General features: G+C 38.7%; 1 pseudogene; it reads left to right on the top strand.

The window, feature by feature from the left end:
• Positions 1 to 25124, top strand: LOC113029878 (armadillo repeat-containing protein 4-like; annotated as a pseudogene).
• Positions 25125 to 26234: the final 1110 nt, after the last annotated feature.

Below are 26234 nucleotides of genomic sequence, written 5' to 3' on the forward strand. Positions count from 1 at the left end.
ATGGGGATATCATTGACCAGGGCTGCCCAGTGGACCATGGCCAGCTTTAGTACTGGCAAACTGGCATCCACACCAATGAATGAGTCCTTGTTGAAAGAAATCCTGCACTTTGTGGAGCGCTTTAGTTCCCAACACCCACAGGAAGCTGAACATGTGTTTGAGGAGCCACTCCAGTGGAGTACCACTTTAGTGGCGTCTGATTTCAAAACAGACTACGACATCAGGTTGGTCTAATCATGAAGCGGGCAGCTGGCTGGCTCTCAGTATTATGTGTCTGTGCAGGATTTTCTGTCACCATGGTGTCCAAATGTTTTTACCTTAGACATACTCAAAGCTGCATGTGGACTGTAATTAATTGTTTTTCAGCTTCAGTAAGATTGAGAACGTTCCACTGTATTTCATCAGAATGTCTGCTCTACTTTAAGTGTGTGGTTTCCTTTGTGTCTCATAGTATGAACCTGGAAAAGTACAAAAACAAAGACTCAGATCTCCATTAAGCATTTCAGGCAATTAAAGTTTCTTTTTTGTTTTATTTCCTACTTTGTGACTCAGATGTTCAGTCCCACGAAAGAGATAGTGAGGGCCATCCACTCCTGCAGCTCTCTCCACCGACTGTTTATGTACGCAGCTTCAGCCAGCTCTCTAAACTGCTTCATCTGGCAGATGATAAGAAGTTGGCGGAGGTTCGGGCATGTCTAGAAGGTAAATTTTAGTCCAATTTGCATCCTAAGCAGTCCAACCACCAGCATTCCTCCATAACCCACAGACTTAATTTGTTTGTCCTCCTTGTTACTCTGTACAGCCATCCAATTATGCCGCCATTGGTAATTCTTTACAGATATGCATTTACTTTAGGGCCACTGCCAAGAAGAGATAAAGTAATATATATTTCTTTGACAGATGGATACATGATGAATATAGTAATACTTATTTCATACTGCCAGTGGATTTGTTATGGAGAGATAATATTAGCTTAGCTTGTAAGAAAAAACAGAGTACATTCAAGACCAGCTGTTTTGATAGATTAAAATGAATCCAACTCACCTCTTGTGTTGTCAGAAAACAGAGAGCTCGTGGTTAGGATTCTTGGTAGGAGCTTTGCCTTTGGCCTGGAGAAAGAAGCCCGTGCTGATGCAGTAAGTGTGGTAGACAGAAAGGAGGAAGGCCTAGCCAACGACTTGGGGGTCAAGGTCAAACTGTTTCTGTTGTTCCAAAACGTGGACAAACAGATCCTTGAAAACCTTCTTAAAGAAATATTTGATATTTATTTGTATTCAGTAATCAGTTATTACACAGACTATGTAAAAACATTTTTAAATATATAAATTACCCTCTCACCCCTGCGTGCAGTCTTTTATGCTTCAAGCTTGGGTCTTCTGCTGGCAGCCTGGGAGCTTGAAGTTCCCATGCAGTATCTTTGCTGTTCCTAGGACTGTGCTCTTCTGGAGAGAGATCTCAGATGTTGTTCCTGGGATCTGCTGGAGCCACTCCCCAAGCTTTGCCTCTGTGCTGTCTTTCAGTCCAGCTTTGTCCAGCCACTGGTAGGATTTCTGGATGTCAGCCACTTCCTCTAATTCATTCAGTTTTTCATTATATTAATTCATCATTGAGATTCAAACTCATCCAAGATTTTTAATAGATACATTTGTGGTATCAATTTCAAACACCTACATGGCTTCGTTCTTGAGTTATCACATCCACAAAATTGGGTGTCTGCTTAGCCCAACCACTGGTCTGATGGGGTGATGACAATACCTCAGATTTTTTTTCCCATCTGCGTTTTACAAAGGGTAAGAATAAAGCACCTAGGCATGCAGACTGCTTTCTGCAAAGCAGTCTGTGAAAGAATGTGTTGCTCAGTCTTTTCCAGCATGCTACTGGATGCTATATGTGGATAGTCAACTGTGATTGGTATTATAACAAACTGGAAGCGATTGGGAATGACAACAACTCACCCATGAAGTTGCAGGGCATGTAAAATCCCAGAGTATGGTCAGAGAATGCTGAGGCACATAATGCGCAAAAGTCACCAACTTTCTGCAGAGTCAATCACTAAAGACCTCCAAAACCATATGTGGTCTTCCATTTACTTCAAGAACAGTGCGTAGAGAGCGACATGGAATGGGTTTCTATGGCTGAACAGATGCATCCAAGCACATGTTGATGCAGTGGTGTAAAGAATTTCCCCACTGGACTCTAGAACAGTGAAAATGCAATATCTGGCACAAATCAAGTGACTGGCGATTTGATAGATAAGTCTGGGTTCAGCGGTCACTGGGAGATCAGTACTTGTCTTACTGAATTGTGCCAAGTGTACAGTTTGGGGGAAGGGAGGATTCATAAAAGGAACTCTTATGCTTCAGTATACCAAAACATTTTGGACAATTTCATGCTCCCAATTTTGTGGGTACAGTTTGGGGTTGGCCCATTCCTGTTCCAACATGGCTACCTGTGCACAAAGCAAGCTCCATAAACACATGGATGAGTGAGTTTGGTGTGGAAGAACTTGACTGGCCTGCACAGAGTGCTGACCTCAATCTGACAGAACACCTTTGGAAGAAATTAGAGCATAAACTCTCAGTCAGGCCATCAATGTCTGATCTCACAAATACACTTCTGGAAGAATGGCCAAAAATTCTCATAAAAACTCCTAAGCTTTGTGGAAGGCCTTCTCAGAAGAACTGAATCTGTTGTTGTTCCAAAGAGTGGACAGATATATTAAACCATATGGATTAAGAATAGGGGGTCACTCAACTTCATATGCATGTGAAGGCAAACAAGTGAATATGGGCAATATAGGTGTATCTGTTAGATTCCAGTTTTGCAAGTCATTTTTCAGTCACGCTATTTGCTTCATTGCAGCGGATTTATCATGCTCATAAAAGCATTCAGCAGCATTTATCACACACCAAGTGATAAATGCAGTCTATGTCCTGTGTTCTCTGGTTAAAGTGACACCCTCTACTTCCAAAAAAAAGTACTCTCCAAATCAGCGTTGAAAGATGATGTTGTCACTACGTGGCTTAGTTTTTTAGTGAATGATTTATATTACAAGTAAAACCATGGCTCAGCCTTGGGCTCATGCTGTTCTCCTTCTCCTCTTTAGCAGACCAAACACGTGATGATTTCACCTTTCCCCTTTCCTTCCTTCCTTGGGGACAAATCTGTTGTGAAATGATATCATGCTGCCCTTCATAACTTAAACAATTTAGTAGGAGTAGTAGGAGTTATTTTCCTGTTTATTTTTATTCATCTATTTATTTATTTATTTATTTATTTTTGGTGGGGGTGGGGCTGTGGTGCACCATCTTGACAGGTGCAGGGTGAGATTTGCTACCTTGTGATTGAGCCCTGTGACAGTGCAGCACAGCTGGCACAATGTGCTAAAACTATGTTTAAAGGCATTGTGATCCACATTTTGATCTTTTATATTTCTATCCAAACCTACAACATAGTCACATTTTCACACAAAGCCAGAAAGCAAGGAAACCAATTACACAAATAACACAAAACCTTTAAATTATTTGCCTTCAGTGACTGTTGGTCAGTCTTTCACATCAGCTTGGAGGAATGAAAGTGCAGCTGTAACTCCAGGATGTTGATTGGGGGGTGGTGCGGGGTGGGGGGTGTTATATCAAATTCAAATTTTATTTGTCACGTACACAGTCATACACAGTACGATATGCAGTGAAATGCTTAGACAACTGCTCGTGACCTAAAGAAAAAAAAATCAACTTCTTGAAGTGTTTCCACATCATTTCTGTTGGTTAAAGATCAATACTTTGACAAAATACAAAACATTTTCTTCATCCTTCTTTGACTATTCTCTGGCAAGATGGGATTAGTGCCTAGATGCTTGACCCACTTTCTCTTTATGTGTAATTCAAGGAGAACTGTCTTAAAATTTTCCATTAGAAATCACTGATGCAATTCAGAAGATCCAAACTTTGATACTTCCACCATATTTCACAGTTACAGTGAAAGTCATTCATTGCAGTGCAGTGTTTTCCTTTCATGGAACAGAATGATTTTCATTTAAACCAGCAGGATCTATTTTGGCTTTGCATTGTTCCAGATGTCTTCTGGCTTGTCCATGTGACCTTTCAGAAACTACAGTTTCTCATTGGGGTGAAGTCGCTTTCTTCTTGTGGTCATGAAATACAAACCATTGTTGTTTAGTGTTCTCCTGATTATGGACACATGGACACTGGCCAGAGTTAAAGAGATCTTTAGCCATTTAGAAGTTACTCTGGCTTCCATTTTTACCTCCCAGTCTACCAAAACCCCCACTGTTTAAATAACCTTGGTCTGTTAACCACTTCTGTGCAATAGAAGATGGGCTTCAGTTTCTTCCATTCATACACAGACTGTCATCATCAAAACAGGGTGATCACTGACACCTGTTTGTCATCCCATTTATTGCAATTGATAATTCAAATTTTATCTTTAAATTTGCTAATTTTCCTTCTGCAAACACTGGATTTTTTTTCTGGATTTAAAAAAACTGTAATTTATAAAATCTTTGTCTCAGTTCTTTAGTTGTCTTCTATTTAACTCATTTTAGAAGTCAAGTAAAAATTCTGTGATTGGGTTGCATTTAAACAGAAATTGTCCACAAACTTTAATGCTCTATTATTATTAGACTTTCCTTTGATCTAAGCAGAAATATTTTAGTGAGTTTAAGACAAGACTGCAGAAAGTACATTATTATAGCAACAAACAAACAATGTGTGTGACACATAGCAAAAGAGCTTAGACAATATTAAGTTGGGATGTATAAGCAGTTTCTAAAACTACCAGAACAAAGCAAAGACAATAAAGAAGCAGATGCATTCAACACAAGTGCTATTTTCCACACCATTAAAAACTGACACCACCAGTAATCTCTTCTGACATTTTTAAGTCCCTCTGTACATTGTTCCAGCTGGAAGAGGCAGCATATTGCAATAAAGCACAGTGCAAACGTATAATCAGATATGAAGCACTGTGCTATGCTGCATCTTCAGACAAGGCTATTCTGTAAGAACTGATTAAGACAGAATTAAGACATTTTAAAATATATTGAATTGCTCAAGACAACAAAAAAACTTACCACTGTATTTGGATGCTGGAACTATATCTGTTATAAACACATCAATGTGCAAAGTCTTGCTCCATCCCTGACTTTTTAAAATTTTCATTATTATTACCAAGAAGTCAGACTTGTGTTTGTTTAGAGTGGCCTTGAGGAGTACTTCTCCAGCCCTTTTAAAGTTTTTCTTTGGACATTGGCTGCTTCTTTGGTCATTTTAGTCTAGTTCTTATCCCTGGCCATTTTTGAGTAATTGTGTTTTGTTTTGTGTATTGGTAGGCAGCTCGACACACCACATTCAGAAAAGTTAGGAAGGTGAGAGATGTCATTATGGAGGCAGAGAGGTATAAAAGTGAGTGTATAGACATCTTAAATAATGTACTTCCATGTATGTTTGCACAAGTTACATAGATTTCCTATGTCCTAGCAAAATATGAAGAAACTGGAGACTCTCGCACACAGGAGTCTTGCACAGTACCCTGTCTGGTGAAAATATTGACTTATTGGCCTCCCACAATGCAACTCCCTCTTATCCCGTTATTGTAAAGAGAGCTTCTTTCATGCTTTGCACTCTTTTCTATTTGAGGATTTTACATGCCGCAACACCTTTCACTCCACCAGTGACTTAGCTGACAAACTTTAAGACTCCTATTACTGTTTCTTCAACTGAAAATGGTTCACACAAGTTGAAAAAAGTCCACTCTGAAACTGAAAAGGTGACATTGATGCAAATGAAACCTCAAAGAGGAGCTTTGTCATAACCGAATTCAGCAACTTGTATGATTTTACACTTCCTCTGCTTTCAGATACTTGGAGCTTCTAGCCTTAGCTATTCCAGCTGACATGTGGGCCACATTAAAATTGTGGTTTTTAGAATTAATGAAGCTGTTTTTCACTTTGTTTTCACAGGGCATAAAACAGCAGGGGCAGGAGCATGTATGAGTGAACAAGTGATACTTACAAAGACCTGGTAACACTTCTGAAGAGCAGATCTCCACACTTTGCTGAGAACACAAACAACCAGGTGGAGTGGAATATAAGCAATTAACATCAACACATTAAGGCTTGTCTTTTTATTTTAGCTGTGAATAATAACTCTCAAAGCAAAAATGTGTGGGTGCTGAAACGCCTCTTTGTCTTATGAACAAGCTCCTTCTCTCTAATACTTCGATTTGATTTCTGATGCTGTGTGACTCATATTCGTAAACAGATTGTGTAATCAGCGTCTGTGCTCTTCCACGCTAGTGAGCTAGTGTCTGGTTGTCACTGTGTTGAAAAATTTCTGAATTGACCTCCTCCCTGTTCCAACATCAAAACAGCAGAGCCACATCCCTCCCACCACCTACCCCCTTCACACTCACACACTCACACACACACACACACACACACACACACACACACACACACACACACACACACACACACACACACACACACGCACACACACACACACACGCACACACACTTGCTCATTTCCAGACATTGAAATCTGTGTGATTTATTCAGTAGTGCTATTTCCTGCTTTAGAAATTTGACGACATAACAAATCGCCTCAATAATGGACTCCATCTGCTCTCGAAAATCTGTTAATCATTTAAAAACATATTTTTTTCTTGCTTGAGCTGATGTTTGTTGGAAAATGTGGCATCATCACAAGCTCATCAGGTCCTTTGAAAAGCACTTACTGCTTACTGTCTGCTTTGCATGGATATCAGGTCTGTTTGAGGTATTTCATCACTGTCTAGTTTTTTGTTTGTTGGCTGTCATTCTTATCCAAATAAAGTATGAGTGTAATTAAGAACAATAGTATTTGCACAGCTTTTCAAAGCAAGAATCAAAAGTAGATCAGTATGAGTAATAGCATTTACAAAAGATCAAACAGAATTGACATGTAAATGTATTTACAGTGTGGTTTTGCAGCACTGTGATACATATAAACTACATTTGAGATGAAAGCTGAAGTCATTTTAACAAAACAAAATGTTTCTTTGAATAATTTTTAATTTTTAATGTCGGGATTTATTTGGATGTTTGCTTTACATCTCATGCTTCGAACTGTCATTACCAGGTATTAATACTAATATTAGTATTGCTTCATAGAAATACTACACACTGGCAGCATGGCTCTGCGGATGTGGTGGATGTTTGTTGTCCGCCACCTCTTTCTAAATTTCCCAACGACTGTTGGACGGATTCCCTCAAAACACTTTACAGACATTAATGGTATTCATATGGATAATCCAAATATCTGCACTGACTTTAGCACAATTCTGTTCAATATTATTTATATAAAACTAACAACAGGCTTTTCAAGGTACATTATATTTATGACAAAAAGCCTACAATACTAGAGAGGAAAGTCCAACAATCAAAAAATCCCCCATAAACAAGAAGTCGGTGATAGTGGGGAGAAAGAACTACCGTTTAACAGGAAGAGACAAAACCACACCCAGGGCAACAATCTACTGTGAAACTGTGAGGGGAAATAAGGTGAACAAGGAGATGAAGAAAAACACAAACTATGGTGAAAGAAGGCAACGCGTATCAGAACCTTCAGCCTTTTATTTATCCAGTGAAAAGATGTATTTGTTGGACTGGAACAAAGTCCCATCAGGCTAAGCTCACTTTCTCATTCTCTTTGGTTTTCATCTTGCATCACATTCACGTCAAAATTCTTCTCTTTTTCAGTACTTTGTTTCAAGAACAAATACCTGCCAAATTCTTTAAATTTCCAACAGACTCTGTTGCTCTTATCGTAAATATTAGCACTGGAAGCAGATGGTTACTCTGATACACTGCATTGCCATTACCATTAAACAGCTGTTCATGTTTGTAGATTTCTAGGCTACATCGGCGCAGTATCGCAAAAAATGGACACAGTTTTAAACACAAGTTTGAAAAGTGATCTAATGTGGAAGTGTCTTAGATCTGCATTGTTTCTAGCAGCCAGCAGGAGGCAGCTCTTCTACAAGCCAGGAAATCTATGGGAAAACATTCTTTTGCTTTCTCAATTTATGACCTCACCGAACACTTTCCTGATGTATTTATGGTCTTAACTGGTAGTTTCACCTCTTACTGAATAAAATATGATGTTCATTTTGTAAATTACAATTATTGTTAGAGTCCAAATAAACGACAAAGCAGGGTCTGCTTTTGGATATGACTACAGTGTGTTTGGGTGGTTATGGCATGAGCCTGCCGTGTCCCTTAGTTTGTCACATCCCACCAGGGTTTGCCACATTCAGTTTTTTGAAGTCACAAAGACAGTGATGTGACAATGCTTGACTCCTCTCTGAGGTCTCAAAACCAGACTTTGCTAATCAGTCTAGGATCTGCACTTACTCTCAGTTTATACCAGCGTGGTGTTCTCTCAGCTATTTTAGCTGATTGTCAAAGTGTGATATTTTGGGGGGCTAAAGTGCATTTTTGCCTTTAAGAGAAGAACTATATATTCAGTGTACCAGTCACTTTTCTGAACAGTCATACTTTCTTTTGTGTTGAAATGAAAATATAAGTTAAATTCTACACGTATTAGGTAAGACTCAAAATATCAATCATTTAGATAGTTTTAGTCTTCATAGCTTTCCCTTTAAAAGTAGTTTCTTCATATTTGTGGCATAGTGGTGATGTCTGTATGTTTTCATACAGTAGGCAATGTAAAGATCTAAAGTGTTCTATGAAACCCATCATAGGGTTTATGATGACTACAATAAACCAATAAGAAGTATGGGGCTGACCTGTGTGAAAGAAAAAAAATCTATAACAAAGAAAGTTATATACACATATTCAGGCTTTTATGTTTCATGAGTGCTCTGTGAAGAATGATGCCTTTAGTCTGAACGATCTAAAAATGATGGACAACAGCCGTATAAATAGCTGTGAATAAGTGTGTGGAGGCACAAATCACTGTCAAGGTCTTTTTTCTCTTGGATTCTTTAACTCCTTTGATATGTGCAGCATGCAGTGTCCTGTAACTACTTCAGCTAAACCTTTTCATGTGATGCGGCTAGAATGCATCACATTGAAATCCATTTGACTTATTGCTGACAACATCAATCAAATCTATATCATCCATACAAGATAGTGAATAATTGTAGTCCTTCTTGTCAGTCTGGCCCATTGCAGTTTTAATTTGAGAAAGCAACAGTCAGGAACACAGTCTTCCACTGCTCCGCCTCAGTTCCCTGATTGCAGAATGGAGCCCAAACCCAAAAGACGATAGCCAAAGATAACAACACCTAATCTCCAAACATATCTGCTCATTTTCAGTCTGAGGAAGCAGGTCTTTTTTAACAGTTCTATTAGATTGGACAGCCTCAATCAAATGAGCTGCAGCAGCCAACGGAGATGGTGGCTGCAACGCAGGGAGGAAGCAGACTAGCCTTCTCTGTTCAGTGTTGCGGATTCATTTTGACATCACAGCGTGATTGGAAATGGAACATGCTGTGTGTATGCATGCACAAGATGCTTACTGAAAAACACAAAATCCCTGGGTTGTCAATTGTTTTTGTTATTCACATCCTGAAATTAATACAGACTGCCTCACTGCCATAACCATTCACCAGCAGCTGCTGGAATTCTCACACTGACAGATGTTTTATGGCCACTGGCTTCACAATTTGTTGCCCTGCTGATTTTCCATCAGTATGGATAAAGTAATTAGATACAAATCTGCCCCAAACACATGTAAACATTTGGGGTTTAGGTTTTAGTAGTCGATTGCTTTATGAAAACGACAAATGAAGAAACTTGAAAAGTCCTAATGGTGTAATGTTACATGCTATAAAAATATTTTTTTAACTTCAGATTTCAGGCGTCAGCCCTGCTTAGCATTTGTCTCTGGACCTGTACTGGTTTAAGGTTTTTTTTTTACTGCAGCATGTTAAGAAATGTCGAGTGTTCCCTTCTGTGTAAGCAAATGGACTTTGTCCATTTCACATATAATGGAATTAAAGAAAGTTGGTTAGTCTAATAAAGTCAGGATGTGGGTCTGTGGTTGGGTGTATTGACTTATGTTTCCAATAGAAGGTCACTTTGTGTTTTATGAAAAACAAGTCTTTGGAAAAGTGATCAGGCAACTTGGCTCCAGTTTGTGCATGAACACAACCCAAAGAAATACGTTTTAATTCTTTTCCCCTGCCCTTAAAAATCTCAAGCTCCTAACAGCCAATGACAGACTGAGCTACTTCTGCAAAAGCAGGTGTCTGTGATTAAAAACTCTCATGCCTGCAAACCTTTCATATGTGTCTTACTGGCGTTTGTGTGTAGGTTGTAAAGTTTGGTATAAAGACCTTGAAAACTTTACCTGAATAACAGTGACACAAAGGCGTTACTTAGCCTGAGCCAAGCTGTAAGGTTTTAGGTGAATGTCGAGAAACAATGAACTTCTTGACATTGTTCAGCCATTTAACCAAGAGAGACCTCTTCTGTGCAAAGCAATGAGAGTTTGTTATTTTATTTCAATACCTCAATAAAGAATAATATTGAGAAAATAAAGATTTTTTCAAGTCTGCATAGGATTGAGAAGGGGCTTTTATGTGAATTTCATGTTTTTATTTGCCACATGTAGGGTTTTCCAGTATTCGCCTTCTGAGTAGCATGAGCAATTCTTTGTCTGACATAGATATGCGATGACTTTCCGATAATGAGACAAATCATTGCAAAGCGTAAGTGGAAAATACACCACATTGACTGATAAAAAGTGAAATAAATGCGAAACAGATTAATCAGAATATCTATTTTTGTTTTAATAAGCATAAACTTGACAAATTTACAGCCAGATTACAAAGCACTTCACAATCAGATTTTGCTCATTCTGTTGCAAATTGGAAGAGGTATTTACACTCAGTCTTCAGCTTCTGGCTTTCCCCCTTACCAGCAGGATTCTGCAGTTCAAGAACTATCAACACAAAAGATTCAGCATGTGGAATCGGTTGATGGAGAGGAACAAGGCCAACCCCAGAGGTCTTACGAGCAACAGGAAAAGAATGTGCATGAGAAACTACAGCGTACACTCTACAGGGTAGACCGCGAGAAGATATATGAACCATGTCCACGATGGAGTGGACTTAGTGTCTTTTCTACATGTGGGTATGTGATAATTCCTCACGTAAGAAGTGTCCTGAATTTTTGTTGCATTGCAGAGATTCTTCTTGAATAGCAGATGAACTTTAGATGACTGTGATGCCAGGCCTTCAACACATGTGCTTAGTGCATCTGCCAGCAGTCACACATTATAAAGAGATGGTTATATGGTTTATAAATTTAAGGGCAAGTGCAAATATTCCTCATTACACAATAGTCAGAGTTAATAAATTCTCCATATAATAGAAACCCTTTCTGCTCAATTACAGATGCAAAACTTGGGAAAAAGTATGAGAAAAAATATCCCCAAAAGATCTATCACATATGGTCTTTGATTGATAAATAGATCTAGCAAGGGCTGAGCTGTTGCAGCTGTACCTTGTGATAACTGTACCCATTTGAGGAGAAACTGGCTCAAGATAAAAGTATCTCAATTGCTAAAAAAAAAAAAGAAAAAGAAAAAAAAAGTCTGCTGAGCCCTGTCTCGAATTGTTAAATAATGATTATGTTAGAAAAATAACCATTTTCAAAATAGAAGCAGGCATAATGACTCTTATTTTACATCATTACAGTAAAACAGAGGAAAATAAAGGCCGTAAGAGCTCTGAAGAGGATAAAAGAGTCTAGGACAAGGGGCCAAGAACAAGATGAAAACAAAATTCTCTGTGTCTTCTTCACCTGCACACATGTCCTCCCAGACATGGTAAGATAGTTCTGTTTTGTCAGAACCTATAGAGGTTCCTTCTTGCACTGCAGCTGTGGTAAATTAAACTCAGTAGAGGTTAGAAGTGCAAGGAATCTGATTGTATGTCTAATTAAAAACAAAGAGCTTAGAGATTAGTTTGAAAATACAACCAAGATAAACGTGTCTCACTGGCTAAAAAAAAAAAATCTGCTGAGGTCTTTTTTGAATTGTTAAATAAAGATTATGTTGAAAACTAACCATTGCTAAAATAGAAGCAGCCATAATGTCTCTTATTTCACAGCATTACAGTAAAACACAGGAAAGTAAATGCCATAAGAGTTCTGGAGAGGAGAAGAACATTCTGAGACAGAAAAGCCATGACCAAAATGAAAGCAGAGTTTTCTGCATCTTCTTTACCTGGACACCAGAAACTTCCTTTTTTCTGAAACTATAAGGATTCGTTTTTGCTCTGCAGCTGGGGCAAATTAAACTCAGTAAAGGTTAGAACCGTAGAAGTTCTGATTGTACGTCTAATTAAAACCAAATAGGTCAGAAGTACAGGCAACAAAATGAAACAAATGTAAGTACACCTGTTGCCATGGTAACAAAAAGGAATAACACATGTAATTTCTGATTGAGGGTAATTACAATTACGAATGGAGTTATAAAGTGACCCATGAACAGCACAGCTCTCTTATAATTGTCTAATGCAACGTGACTTACCAAGTAAGAAACCAGACTGCCATCCTTGATGCAACAACAACGGCAGGTGACTACCCAAGAGTTACATCTCTGACTCTGCAGGTCTTAGATAACATTTCTTAGATAACAGGCTGCAAGAGAAGGGCATTTCTCTCTAAGTTGAAAACACTAAAGCTTGGCCCAAATTGGTAAAGATGAGATTCTTTTAAAAATCTAAAATCTTGGCTGAATTTTTATTGTGACTTCATTCTACACTTAAATGCATTAATATTACATGTGGTCTAAGTTAAAGAATTTTGACTTATTAACCATCCGTTTGCTATTTCAATATTGACACAGTTTGTTATATAGTCATATCCCCCCTCCCCCCCCCCCCAGTGAAAACTGAATTAACTGGATGTTTTTCACCATTTGTGACTTCTGCTTTAAAAACTGTCAGCTGCTAAAATTGTTCTGAACAAGAAGCTAAGTAAAAGGTTTTTCCTTGTTTGGCTTTTGGCAGGTACAGCACATAAGCCATCTCCATACTTGAATGTTGTCTGTATACAAACTGCAAGTGTAATAAATCATTAAGTCACTGACATCAATCTTTGCTGATCATCATTTTCTATACATGCAATAAAGACTCCGGGGTGCGTTCACTCAGTCACACTCATCACCTCACATCCTGACAGCCACAGGAAGGTCTTGTTCAGTGTTTATCATACTGTGTAGTGGAAAAAACCCCATCTATCAGCCAGCCCCGTCTGATAATACGCTCCCCTGGAAATGCTATTTGCATGTACCTGGGAACTGCCTCTCAGTGGGCCCATTTGAATGTGTACCAGATTTCATTGCTCTACAGTGCCGTATTTTCATGATACATTCATCCAAGTGGCCCATGCAGCTTTAAAACACCATCTGCATTTCTGTTTGCATCAGTATACAGCAAGAACTTTGACTCTGTATGATAACGGCTCCATTCCCCTCATGATATTGACTCCAATTTTATTTTCCTGCTACTTAAATTCTGTGAAGACTTGAATTTCGGTCTTTAATGGATCTTCTTGTGTGGGATAACCAGCTTTATTTCCTGCTTAAAACACCAGACAAGAGATTTTATGATCTTATATTCCATCCCTCTATTTATCTCTATTGTCTGTCCCAAACGTTTGGTGTTGTAATCTTTAGTCCAAAGCTGGAACTTTCCAGTGAGAGCTCCACTGAGAGTGAAGAGGAAGAAGAGCAGGCATATCGCCATCCAGAGACTAACACAGACCTGCCCTATGAATACTGGCAAGTCCAGTATTCAACTGGTCAAGTATCTCAAGGTATGAGAAGTTCACTCTGCACAACAGTGTTTCCTTCCTCTCATGGATTTCATCCAAAAACAGTGAATTGAACTGAGCCACAGACATACTAGATCTTTTCCTGCTGTCTGTACAAGAATCTTGATGTTGACCTGAATCAGCATACAAATTTCCACAAACTCTCCACAATTGCATTTCAAGGAAAATAATATTTAGCCATGGATGTGCACCAGAACTTATAATGGGATATTTTCCTTTCACATAATTCCACCTGTCTGTTTTGTTCAATCACATCAAGGCACACTCAGCGACAAAAGGGATGTCAGATGAAATGAAGTGTAGGTCGCTCCCATTTAAAATGGTGCTTTGCAGGGAGATGTTTATTGAAGTGGTAGACTCGGCTCGTGGATTCCTGGTTTCTGACACAGGCCTGTTTGGTTGCACATGCGAGCCAAGTGCACAGGGGGAAAGAGCTGTCTGACGGCAGCAGCTGCATGCATCGTTTGCCCACACCGCAGAAGCATAAAAATGAAATGCACTCGTGATAGGTCTGACGGGGCATATGGTGAATATTAATGTGTCAAAACATGGAAGGAAAAGAAAAAGAGGACAGAATGACAATGGCCCAGACTGGCTGTGAATACCTCCGACCGCTTGACTTGAGCAATTACCCTGCCTCACTCAGTGGGCCCAGTTATCTGTTTATGTGCACAGCATCATTCAGACAGATGATATTCAAGGAACGTATTTTGCTGCATGCCTGTCCTTTGGTATTTAGCCGTAACAATACCTCAAATGCTGTTTCAGTTGAAAGAAAATGAGTGTTATTTCAGTGTGTAACATTAGTCTAGATTTCATATTTTTACACAGTGTGGGATTTCCTGATGTTGCTGATTTGGCTTCCGAAGCCCATAGCTTGGTGCTAAATAAGATCATTCACAGTGCAAGTAAAACTTTTATAGAAAACACTGCCATAAAGTACAAGCCCTGGTGAATATTTTTAGCTTAGCTAAACAGAATATAATGGAAGGAAATTCCCACTCTAAAAGCAGGCTGTTGCTCCGTTCCAGAAAAAAGAAAAAAAAAGATGTAAACGATACGAAATTCAGATTTAAAAAAAGAAAAACAAAAAACTCTCTGGTTTTTAGATTTTGTGCTTTTCAGTGGGATTGTGGCACGAGCTTTAGGGTTGTGTGTGCAATCCTGCTTCAATACAATGCAACAATGCCGTAACCAACATGTCCCAGCTTTCTATCTGTCTGGACGCCACACAGCACAGTTATTTATGGGGTTTGTCTAGTCGTCATTTTATAATATCATTACCATCAGACACTGAAAGCTACCATGAGCCAAGTTAAATATCTGTTTTATTTTAGGAGGAGATCTTTTTTCTCCTTCTCCTTCGCACTATAGACAGCCATTTGTACTCTAGGATGTTTAACACGTTCATAAAGTGACACATGGATGTTCTGTTTTGTGTTTTAATGATATTTATGTAAGAATATTTGCCGACGTGTTTGTTTTTGTACCCGCATAACGGTGACCTGTGGCTATGCTATGGTAACATGATTGTAAGTGTGTATAGATGAAAACTTTAATTTACGCTCCTTATTCATTAGTTGTAAACTACCTGTATCATAATGTGTTTATGCTTATAAAGGCTGTGCATGCTAGGACAAGAATTCTGCGAATTATTATAAACGCACAGGCTATGGAAAAAATGCAGAGGAGTCAAAAGAAGAGCTGCTTTACTTATCGGGACTAAGCAATGTTAAACAAATACAAATACACTAGCTGCTATCAGTGATGTTAGACATGTGGCTTTCTAAACACAAAACAACAACAAAACAAACACACTCTCACAAAATATTTTGTCTCATGTAAAATATGTTACCAGTTCACACATAAACTTTGTGCTGTAAAGATTTTAATAATTGTCATTTTAAAACAAGAAAATTTGCTTTTTCGTTTTTTCTTAACTAAATGTTTTTTGTCATCAGATTTTTAAAGTTTCTAAGGTGTCACTGTTAGAGCAGACTTTCTCCTTAGCTTTAAAATACATCACATCACACACACACACACACACGCACACACACACACACACACAACATTGTGCTCAGCCCTCATTATGGTTTCTCCCCCTCTGCTGGGCAGTCCCAGTACTACCAGCACTACTGCCCTGTGCTCCTCTAATGACGGCCGTCCTGCTAATGGCTGCACTGAAATTCATCTCCAGTGTGCAAAATCCCAATGTCATGTCATTTTCTCAACAGCAGTGAATTTGGAGTTAATTATGTTGTACTGTGAATAATTATCTGTTCCTGATGCTGCTTTTAATAACTGCAGCACTCAGTTAAAACAATTGTGCTTTTAGTGCCTGTAATGCATTTATAGCATGCCTAATGTGGAGATTTATTTTTACAAAAAACATTGCATTGGTTCCTGAGTCAAGCAACTGTTCAGCTCAACTGGGCAAAGACCCGAGTCTTTGCAACCCAAAGACTCGAGTCTTTGGGTTGCAAAGACTCGAGTCTTTGCCCAACATGTACTGTGCTCATTTTATGACTGCCAACCCTATTAAGTGATCAGGTTTAATATTACAGGAGATCAAATATGAGTCAAGAAACAACGTGTAATCAGTCATTCTGTCCTTTTAGTACTCTTCCCATGAAAGGGATGGGTTTGTTCTCTCTATGTCTGCTGTAGACTGCACAGAGGTATGAAAACTGCTAAGTCTGAATCATTTTGTGTTACAATAATTGGTATGAAACACTCTGAGTGGCCCAAGTCCCCCTGTCTCCAATCAGGCATTGCTGAAACATTCCTATGTATTTGAGCACAAACATACACACATACACAAAATGTCTAAATGCCTGAGGTCAACAGGCTATCATTGACAGCACTGTTAACCCCATCCCAGCTCCCACATACTCAGTGCTGTGATTTATAGACCGAGAGAGGCTCAGCCAGGGCAGTCTGTGTCTGCAGTATCTAGTCTGCTGCTCCAGAGGAAACCAGACTAGAATAAGACCTCCATTCAGTACTGTGGAGGCTGCAGCTATTTAGTAGCTCAAGGCCGAGACACCTGCAGTAAAGGAAGAGAAAAAATGTGTAAAGCATCTTTATGTGGCTGATATCAAGTTCACCATTGGAGCTTGTGAATGCAATTGGATCCTCTACTGCTTAATCCCTTCTTAACCCATTTTCTACTGCAATTCATCAGACATTATTATTATTATTACAATTATTGCTATATGATTATTAATGAAGCTTATTAATTACATGGTGACAAATCCAAAGTGTTCTTAATAGGAAAGTGGTTGGGATGTATCTGTCCCTGGTATTTTAATACATTAACTAAGCTGTACAGTATATGTAGTATGAATTTATTTGTATTATGGTTTTTTTTTAATGATTTTTCCCTAGCCTCACTGTATGGCTTTAAACAACTCAATGTCAAGGCAAGTTCATTGCCAGGTTGACCAAAGAGCTGTGCAAACTAAAAAAGGCACTTTTTTCTTTCTTTTCCATAATTAATGCAGCTAAAAGGATTCACAGTAATGATACTATCAGAAGTAATTCACATGATATCGTGCTTTGATAAAGTGTTTGCCGCTCTCTGAGTTTTTTTTGGGTTTTTTTTTTTTTGGGGGGGGGGGGGGGGGATTTTATTTTATTCTTTGCATATTTGCATATTACAAACACGTAACCTGTCTAAATACAAAATACAGTTTTTAAATAAAGATTTAATTTATTAAGGGAAAAAAAAGTTTAAAGGGACCCAGGCCTATCTGACAAAGTATTTCACACAACATTGCTGTAAGAGTGCATTGATGACTAATACAAAAAAAACAAAAAAAAAAACAGAACAGCATGTGAAAAACTTCAGGCCTCACTGGTTTCAGTCAAGATCAGCATTCATGATTCAGCAAAGACAAAGACACTGGGCAAAATGTTCCAAGCCAAAACAGCTGAAAGGCTCATCTCACATTTAACAAAAACATCTTGAGACTTCTGGGAAAATATTCTGTGGTCTGATCAGACAGAACTTTTTGAATGGTTTATGTCCCGTGACATGTGGCATAAAACTAACAGCACTTCATAAAAACTGCATCATACCAACATTCAAACATGGAAGTGGTAGCATGATAGTCTGGGGCTGCTTTGCTGCTTCAGGACCTGTACAATTTTACGCTATTGATGGAACCATGAATTCTCCTCTCTACCAGAAAATTATGAAGGAAAACGTTGGATCATCGGTTTGTGTCTCAAAGCTCAAGAGAATTTGGGTTATGCAGCCGAACAATGACCCAACAATACACCCGCAAGTCCATCTCTGAATGGCTCAAAACACAAATTGAAGGTTTTGGAGTGGTCCAATCCAGACTTGAATCCAATTGAAATGCTTTGGCATAGCCGTAAACAGGTCGTTCATGCCTGAAAACTCTACATGACTGAATTAAATCTAGTCTGCAAAGAAGAGTGGACCAAAATTCCTCCACAGCGATGTGAAAGACTTGCCGGTTTGCCATTTATCACAAATGTTTGATTGCAGTTCTTACTGCCAAGGGTGGCACAACCTCTTGTTAGTATTAGATGTTGATTACTTACATAATGCCAGGTAGGTTTGGATAGCTTTTTTCTCTTTATAAATGAAATCATCATTTAAAAACTGCAATTTTGTGTTTACTCAAAGGCTCAGTCCTTAAAGAAGTTAAATAACTATTTGTAGCAAAGCAGCTGAGAAACATGCACAATGTTATTTCAGTCTGGTAATCACATAGAGGCAGTCCACCAAATCATTAAGCACTTAAAGTAACATTATTCAGTATAGACACTGAAAAATCACCCTTCCACAACACAAACTGTTTTGGAATTCATACAACCTCTCCCATTATTATGCAGACTCAGCACAGAGCATCATGTAAACAGATTTGTAGTCGGACACATCAATGTAGTGGCAGCCAGCCTCTTTGAGCCATGTTCAGAGTGGTAGGAATCCTATAAAATGATAGCATCCATATCAATATGCTATATTTAGAAGAAGTATAAGTAAAAATATAATGTTATAATAATTTTTATAAGAGAAAGTTGACCACAGGACAACACACTTCTTACATTTGTGAAATCCTCATCATCAATGAATGTGGGTAAAATGGAAGCTACAGCTTTATAATTTTAAATAAGCACCACTGATGTGTGTCATGAAATTACCTCAGCATCTTCTTTCTGCAGCAACAATGAAAGTTATTAGGGTAATGATAAAAGATGCTGCTAAAACACCAACACCTTTTGTGTGAGAGACTTTAACATGATATCAATCTATCCTGTACTGTCGTTAATAGGAAAATTAGGAAAGTCTAACATTTGAAGATAATTACAGAAAATAATACTAAAATAAACTATTGTTAATACTCTTAATAGTTATCTTTAGGGGTGCTCTGATAAAAAAAAAAAAAAAAGGGTCTTAAATCGCCTATGGCTTCTAGTCTTTGATATTAAAGACCTTTGCAGCCTACTGGTGAATCATGTAGCAGAATTTGCGTGACGGCTGTTGTTACACATTGTTGACTCACTTGTCTTTGCCCCCTCCAAACATGCAAACACTCACCAGGCCTCATGAAACAGATATTAAACTTGCTGGAACTACTTTGAATTTCTTGTTCTGAGGTCGAATGGTGGTTGAATTTGTTCCATCTTGAGCATCTGCCTGTATCACGCTTGGAGAAAGTCAAAGATCTTTCACCATAAAAGATTGTCAGATGTTGTCGGTATTTTAAAGAATGTCGACAAAACTTCAAGACCAAAGCTACCAAAACTGAAAGCACATGATCTGTTTTTCTCCCAGCTATCACTCCTAAACACAGCTTTTTTTGTTGTTTTTACAAGGTACGAAACTCACCCGCCGAACCCTTTGAAGAGTGAGAGTGAAGGAGACAAAGGAAGCAGTAGATCCACTGCTGTTAATGGACAAATGGTTCACATTTAGGCTCGCGTCATGATATGGGGAACACATGTGCCTGTTATCCTGCTGAGTACTGCTTTGTGAGCGAGATATGATCAAACACTACTTGAGACCATGCTATAGGCCTGACCAGATCAGCCAGCCCCTCCAACAGCTGCTTAAAACTCGCTGGCTGTTTTCTACATATATGGGTAGCTGTTAGCAGAACATGATAGATTCATGTCCTGTTTTTGCGTGAAATAACTCGTGAAGTCTCACAGTTGTTTGTGCAAAGTTTGCCTTGGAATCATAGAGGCAGCCTTGAAGTTACTATAGGAGAATCTATCAGTGCCATGTTTTAATCAGTGCAATAAAGGGAGCAATATTTGATGGTTCACTTGCCAGAATATTTTAGACTGGACGTTTCAGTGACATGCCTGACCCCCAACCCTAAGCCTCCCTGAGCCTGGTTCTGTCAGAGGTTTCTTTTGGTTAAAAGGGATTGTTTATTCCCACTCGGGCTCATCTGGCTGCTGGGGTTTTCTCTGCATTGTTGTAGGGTCTTTACCTTACAATATAAAGCGCCTTGAGGCAACTGTTGATGTGATTTGATGATATATAAATAAAGCTGAATTGAAATGAATGTCAAAGCTGAATAAAACTTTTGCATTTTTTGCTGTGAACACTCAATGTCATGATGGAAAACATTGTATGTGAACCAAGTTTGTTACATAACTGCATGTGATTCAGACTAAACACAGTCATAAACAAGCAAAAACACCACCACTGCCTGCATTTAACCATCACAAAGCAAGAACTGTAACGCTGGTATTTCAAGTGCTGTAATGCTGTCATCATCCATCCACAGCTAGGACATTATGTGGATTTATGTAAAGAGTATATGAAAAAACCAACAAAAACTAGTATTTGGACTCTAAATTTAAGGAAAAAACAATAAAATAAAATTAAGGTTCTGCAACTGCGGCGCATGACAGCATTTGACCACACATGCACTATTTTAAGTCCGTATTGTTTCTTTCTTCTTTTTTCTTTTTTTCTGTTTTTTGTGAACACATTGAAGTTAAGTGGCAATAAAATCTAATCAGTTCCATTTCCTCTCCCATATTTGTCGAGGGGCTTGAATTTAAATCAAAGACCAGACTTTCCTCCCTCAAACCACTTGTTGACTGAGTAGTGTTGTAGTTACTAAGTTGCTAATCACTGGTCTAAATTGATTTGTGTGTATATAGCAACTGACAAAACACACAACTTTTGAATTCTAACTTAAAATTAGTGTCAGGGTTTCAGTGTTAATACTGTCCTTTTTTGCATGAAACCAGAGCACCGTGCTCTTTGTTAGCAAATTATTTCATTCCATCAGTGTTAACCACGACAACGCTAAACACATACAGAACAAGACCATGGCATAAACAAAACAGCAGGAGTAGCATTATAAAGAGAAACAACACAATGAGTGTAAGAGGAAGGAGAAGTCCGAAGGAATGGAGGGAGGCTTTTCTTAATGTTCAGTTATTTCCTCCTCTCCTACTTTTTAATTCATTTGTGTTTGAAATTATTGTTTCAGGATGGGGACCAGACTGTTGACACTCTTTGTGCCATGATGGACTAATTTGATGCAGGAGTCATGCCAAATGGCTATCCAGGACACAGGTGGCCTTAAAGTCCTCCTTAACTTGCTGGATACAGATGAACACAAATGCAAAGTGAGTTGCCATGGCAAAGTTGGACCTGCATGGCCTGCTGGCATGAACAGAGCTGGCCATGTGTGACAGCCTGTGTTTTAGTTTCAGAAACATGAGTGCAAGGTAGAAAGCATGCTGTTTAAAAAATGGGGTAGCAATTATTCTATAGCATTCCTAATGAGATGTGTGGGTTGGTGCTTTTCAACTGGGTTGTACTGCAACATTTTATCTACTTTTAGTGGAAATGAATATTTGGCTGCTTAAAAAGTTTCTCTGTCATAAAACAAATTTAATTTTTAACTATCCATCCATTCGCTTATCCTTTTCGCTGGAGCCTATCCCAGCTGTCATAGGGCGAGAGGCGGGGTACACCCTGGACAGGTCGCCAGTCTGTCGCAGGGCCAACACACAGGGACAGACAACCATTCACACCTAGTGACAATTTGGATTATCCAATTAACCTATCCCCACAAACTGCATGTCTTTGGACGGTGGGAAGAAGCCGGAGTACCCGGAGGGAACCCACGCAAACACGGGGAGAACATGCAAACTCCACACAGAAAGACCCCGGCCTGATGGTGGAATTGAACTCAGGACCTTCTTGCTGTGCGGCAACAGTGCTAACCACTGTGCCACCGTGCTGCCTAACTTTTAACTAGTCATATTTAATATTAATGTGTGTTCTTGTGATTAGATTGGATCTCTAATCCATCGGGTTATTGTTGACATGAGAGGCGTGCAGAGCATAGTGAAGATCCTGGACTCACCAGTCAAGGAACTGAAGGCCTTAGCTGCCGAGACCATCGCTAACGTGGCCAAGTTCCGCAGAGCAAGAAGAAATGTCAGGTTATATGGTGGTATCAATAAACTGGTGAGTGTAAGCAGAGTAAAATGTAAGTTCAGAGTGTGACATGGCTCAAGCTCTACAATGCAGCAGGAAAAAACACTGCAGATTTGAGCCTGATCTTTCTGTACTGGTAATAACGAAAAATGTCCAACAGTGGCAGATTTTCCTTGAAAACACAGGTCAGCTTATTTATGATGTAGTACTTTTTTGTACTAACTTCAGAAAACTTGGACACTTTTGTGAAAATATGTGTTTTATTCTGATGAAATCTATATATTAACATAGTTCAAAGGGTAAAAAAATTTTGTTGTTGTTTTAGCTTCCTTGAATCAAAGAATTATGTTCCCTTTTCACACAGTAAATGCCCGATAGTGGTCATCCAGTTTTTTTAAATTAGAAAGTGGGTGCTGGGTACCAGATAGAATGTCTCCTACATCCTCTAACCTGCATTTATGTTTGTTGATGGAGGGACCTTTGATTAAAGCCACCATGCCTTGTATATTTTCCTCAGCCCCAAATCGGATGTTCTCATGTGCAAGTTGCTCACGGAGGCAGATTAATTTCACGCTATGCTACAAGACCACCTTTGAACTGTGCAGTCCGTAATAGCTTTGCCTGGTCTGTCTTGCTGGCCAGGAACTATGGATTAGAACACAGAATGATGGCCATAAATGGTCACACTGGGCTTTTCAGACCTAACATCAACATCTATCCTGACAGTTTTCCACTCCTAGCATCTCTGGTGTTTTCATCCTCTCAGACCCAGTGGTAATAGAACTTTAATTACACCTGTAATCAGGGCCAAAAACTTGCTATTTCCATCTGGAACCATCAATTATTACCCAAATCTTGCAGACAAACTTTTCAGTTTAGTTCCTGAATTTATATCAGTCTCACTGAGTTTCCATGTAGAGATTTTACTCGGCTTTAACTGTCTATCTACATGTAAGTTTAGGGGCGTCTATATCTCCAATCAGGTGGACTGCCTTCCTAATTTAGCCAGCCTGATTCCCAACCAGGAGGACGATATAGAGGTGGCCTGTTGTGGGGCTTTAGCATTATGAACCATTTGTAAGGCTGGGGGTATCCCTCTGCTGGGACCCCAGCTCAAGTCTCCACTTCAGAAAATGCTTATTCCAGTGACTGGCAACCTACAGGAATATGCATCAGAGGTGAGAGGGGCCTATGATTGATAACAATTTGTCAAGTCATACTCTGCACAATAGTGTGATTCTATATTGAATTAACCATCTATTAAAAGTGTTAAAACATATACTGCAAAGGAAATGAGAAGGCTAACCATTTCCCTTGATTTTTTTATTGCACATACATTTATTGAAAGTCCAGAACCAACAATGAGCTGATCCTACTGACATGGATTCTATGCCCAGAACTTAATGTTCCTAATCCCTTTATACTCCGGAGTTGCAGTGTCATCAAAAAATAATGTAAAGACCTAAGCTGCATGTGTGACTTTAACATTTAACAGAATCTCTGTACGACTCAAGTGCTCAATAATTTAGATGTGAACCAATGTGCCCCAAGTAAATCTGTCTGAATTTCACTTTGGACCAAAGTGCAGGTGTAATCATGACCTACTCTAGAAGAGGTTGTTTTTCTCTTGCAGTCAGTAGCAGTTCCACATCAAAAGCAATACTTTTGCTTCTTTGCCTGCCTATCATTAACTTGTATGGAGCATGGCATTGTTTGAACCTACCATCAGCAAACACTACTATAGCATCAGTCAGCTAACTTGGATGATGACATGCTGAGAATCTTCATAGTCCTGGCTTGCTGTAGAGACTAGGCCATCACTCTGGTATTAGCTGATTTGGGGGTAGTGCAGCAGGTGCAGCAACAAGCGCGACTCTGAAAACAAAACTTGGTGCATCTCCTGTAAATTCTGTTCTCCAGTGGTAGTTTGACAGAATTTCATCTGACATTGCGTTTGCTGTTTTGTTCATTGACTTTCTTTGAGATGATTGAACAGAGCACACAATAAGACACTTTATAAGAAAGAAAAGAAAAAGATAAAGATACAAACACACTCAATGTTCAGATTAAGTATGTATTAAGTGGTGAAATTGTCTGTCAGACGGACATGCTTCTGACATCAAGTACATCAGAAGCATGAGTCAGCAGCTTGTGTATAATAGCTCTGACTCCCGGAAGGAGAGCACAGATCTGGAATCTTCCATTTCTGTCTTTGCTTGAATTAGTAAGTGCAGGCAGTATTAAGAGACGATGATTCCATGATTGTTGGATACGGTCTTTCCATGAAGTTTTATTGATCCCCATCTAAACACATTTTTGAGACATATTAAAATACTCGGCTTTAAATAATAACTCCTGTCTGACAGGTTATTTCACAAGAAATCCCCGTTTTGTTTTTTATTTCATTAATTCTGCTTATATGTAAAGTTAATTGAAAAGTGCTCCCAGTGTGTGGTGGATGTTTCAAGTTTTCACATTACAATCAGATAAGGTGCCTTTTGGCACCTTAAAAGTTTAAACTATTGTGATTTCATTATGCTTGTACACTTTTCTTCTATTAAATGCTACACATCTAACAGTCTAGACAGTGAAACTAAAACAACCAGTGATATAAGATTAACAAATATATATAAGCTGAGTTGCGATAATGATAATAAAAGTCAAGATTAAGTTCAAAACTTAAGACCGGTGGTATCATTCATGGTTATGTGATCTGTTTATTTTTGTCTAACTACAGGAGAGCTACAGGACTGACATTCAGACTTTAGGCATGATCAAGGAAACCTAAGCAGTGACAACAATTAGTATGACTTTGACAAATCACTTGATGACCCTCAGTGGAAAAGCTGGTTGATAGCAGTAAACCATTGCATTATCCACATGTGCCCATTACTTTTGGATCATATGTTTGCCAGGAAGATGTTATTAACAGCAGTCTGTGAATACATCAATAGCAGCGATGGATATAGAGCACCAACTTGCGTGCATCAAGGATGTTATACCATCACCACATGTTATTTTTATGGGGGCTTTCACTCATTCACGACTAGCTGTGTCACTTTTTCCACTCGCATGCTGTTGTCATATCTCTCCTTTACTATTGTCTCTCCTTGAAGTCATTATTTGTATAAAATGTAAAGTTTTTGTATGGATTCTATCCGCTCTGATCTTTTATGTAAGTCTTTGCGTTTAGATTTCAGTCTTTTCCGCTGCTAACAAAGGATCAAGCGTGCGTGCTGATTTTATAGACATAAGTGATGTGTTGGTTAGGGCCTTTTAGAAATGAACCAAAAATGGGCATACTGAAAGAATCAGCTGCAGACTGACTTTCTCTGATTTTCTAATGTCAGTAGATGCAGGCTGACAGGGCCTTTAATCATTTGTCTTGATAGGCAGGGGTTTGTTTAATTGTCATCTAGCCTGGTTCCTATAGTAATGACATTTGTGCGATGGTTTTGGACTTGCACTTTAGTGTCAGATGATTTTTAAATCAGTAATTTTCCCTCTTAAATAAACAATGTCCTCAGAGCATGCCCTGGCAGCTCAACACATTTCCACTAGTACTCTCTTAAAAGAACAATTTAGTTTTATTTATTCTCTTAGTCACTGTGAGTGTGGGACTATAATATACAGCAAGCAGTGACTTAACACCTTGCTACCACATTAATCAATTCAGAATCAAGTCCTTTCAGTTTAGCAAAGGAGCTGATAAACTAGTCTGTTTTAATAATTGCTATGATAAAAAAAAAAGTACTATACGAAGTTGAAGTCTTTTTCCAGAGGTAAGATTATGTGAAAATCCCTTTTTTCTTATGTGTAGTTCCGATTTCAGTGGAATTCTAAAAATAACAAGAAAAAGGGTTCAGTAGCACTCACAAGGCTTTCTGCACTTCATATATCATAACTGACACAATG

The sequence above is a fragment of the Astatotilapia calliptera genome, chromosome 9 (genome assembly GCF_900246225.1).
Source record: "Astatotilapia calliptera chromosome 9, fAstCal1.2, whole genome shotgun sequence".
NCBI classification, from domain to species: domain Eukaryota; kingdom Metazoa; phylum Chordata; class Actinopteri; order Cichliformes; family Cichlidae; genus Astatotilapia; species Astatotilapia calliptera.